Source organism: Tachypleus tridentatus, chromosome 3, assembly GCF_004210375.1.
Source record: "Tachypleus tridentatus isolate NWPU-2018 chromosome 3, ASM421037v1, whole genome shotgun sequence".
NCBI classification, from domain to species: Eukaryota; Metazoa; Arthropoda; class Merostomata; order Xiphosura; family Limulidae; genus Tachypleus; species Tachypleus tridentatus.
This window is the reverse complement of record NC_134827.1, coordinates 29,025,678-29,028,320: the sequence shown is the minus strand read 5'-3', so window position 1 is coordinate 29,028,320 and position 2,643 is coordinate 29,025,678.

The window sequence follows — 2,643 nt, the reverse complement described above, 5'->3', positions numbered from 1 at the left end:
TTTGAATACAGATTACAGACACTATACATATATTTTGCACTCTCCTGAGTGACTCTATATTTTATATGTTGATGACAGGACTGTAGGCCTACTCTGCTGAGCCTTATAACTTTAAGTTATATATTATATATATAGGCCTATATATTTACATATGATTAAAAAAATAAGACAAACACCTCAGTGTGCCATTCTGAAATTTGCCAAAAGGTGGTCTCAGAATTCATAATTCAGGGCTTTATGTTTTATTTAAACTGGGGTCATGCCCCGAACGCCCTATTTTTTAGCCTGCGGCGCTTGTATCAAGCACTCAAACCCCCCACAAATGGCCATTTCTGGCTACGCCCCTGAGACACACATAAGACTCAATAGCAGAAAATAATCAAACAGAAGGTTATTACTCTACCAGGAGACACACCCGTGCCTACTGGCACAGCAGTCAAGTGATGGTCGCTTTTTATTTATTTTTTCATGTTTTAAACATATTGGTCTTTTCATCTCTCCCTTAACCTATGATCTTTGTTAGAACAATCCAAGGACGAGATGGCCCTCGTAAGTCCACCCTTCCGCTATATCCTTAGACAGTACTGTAGGACATGATCTTACAATGTCGTTCATGTACTGTTTGAGCAATGCTAACTTACTAAGTGTTGTTCCTAGGTTGTATCCACTAGATGGCGAGAATGAATTTGCATGCGTCTAAGACAAACTCTTCGTTAAAAGCAATAAATATTCTCGGTATTTTTGTACCGAGTACAAAACTGCTCGGTAGTCGCCCATAATTAGAAATCGCATTCTAAAACTTTCACCATTCAATAATAATAAAAAAAAACTATCGCATTAATAATAAAAATAAAGTTCAGTAAGCTACATGACTTAGAACACAGGATATCCCTCCGCAAAAGCACTTCAAGTCTGTCAATTTAATCTGTTGTCTTTCAACTAAGATGTTCTTATTATAACTTTTGACTTTCGTGATTTGAAAGCTTTATCTTAAAAAATATGAGCATTTCAGTCTGTTTTTTTTTCATTTGGAATATGTGGTTATCTTGATTTAAGCGTTCACCCTCTATTCCCAGTGGTGCAGGCCCAGCACGGTCAGGTGGTTTAGACACTCGACTTTAATCTAAGGGTCGCGGGTTCGAATTCCCGTTCCACCGAACAAGCTCGCCCCTTCAGCCGTAGAGGCGTTATAATGTGACGGTCAATCTCACTATTCGTTGAAAAAGAGTAACCCTAGAGTTGGCGGTGGCGGGTGGTGATGACCAGCTGCCTTCCCTCTAGTCTTACACTGCTAAATTAGAGACGACTAGCGCAGATAGCTCGAGAAGCTTTGTGCGAAATTCAAAAAACAAAACAAACAAACAAACATAAAAAAATCTTCAACTTAATGCAAAATTTGTGTTACGTCAATTCACAAGAGGTTCGTGCTTCTAGTCGCGATATTCTGCTGGACACACCCACATTTCCAGCTGTGGGAGCGTTAGAAGTGTAACAGCCAATACCGATGTTTTGTAAGAGTAACTTTAATTAGCGGCTAGTTAACTAACTGACTCCTTCCTGTCCCCCCGCTGGTACAGCGGTAAGTCTTCAGGTTATAACGCTAAAATTGGGTTCGATTACCCTTGGTGGACTCAGCAGATAGCCCGATCTGGCTTTGCTATAAGAAAACACACACACACTTCCCTTCCTGCAGTAACAGTTTTAAGTTAATGGTGGTTATGCATGGAAATCAAGGGTTTCTGATCTGATCGTTTAATATATCATAAGGGGCTTTTCAGGCTATAAATCAGCTACACTATGACCAACCATCATTCTTATACTTTAACATTAAACGTAAGGATAGTCTAAACAGCTGTATAATCATGCATTATTTACTGTATAGATTTCCAATCCCAACAGAGTACAAAGAAAATAAACTCACTTACCCATGCATGAACGCGATTATAATCTTACTGAAAAAAAAAAATTATGTGTTTTAATCTAGTATTTCAGTTCTTGTACTTTTTTTTTTCTTATAGCAAAGCCACATGGGGATATCTGCTAAGCTCACCGAGGGGAATCAGAACCCTGATTTTAGCGTTGTAAATCCTGAGACACATACCGCTGTATGCGGTGGACTTCTTCTTGTACGACATTTGAACTTATAAGCTTGTTAATACCATGTAAACGTAAAACTGGATCTCCTTCGAATTGTCCCCTCCAGCGATACAGCGGTATGTCTGCGGACTCACAATGTTAGAATCCGGGTTTGATACCCGTGGTGCAAGCACAGATAGCCCATTGTGTGACTTCTTTGTGCTTAGTTACAAACGAACAAAGAAATATTCGGAAACTGGAACGCTAGGCTTTGCAGGACGGTTTCTTGTTTCGTGGTGGTATGAATTATCGCAGATTGTCTAACAAAACTGCAGCGTTCATTCACGAAGGCACGGAAAACAGCCGCTGGTGGAATGATCCCCTGTTGCTTTACCAACATCTGATCTGGTCTGCATGGTGCGTAGTGGAAACTAAGATGTTTGACACAAAAAACAAAAAAAGAGTGTGTTTTTTCCTTGCCGCAAACACAAATAACGGTTGAAGTCCTCCTGAGTTTCCTAGTGAACTATTATTAGAAATTCACCAAAACAGATTTGTTACAGGTTA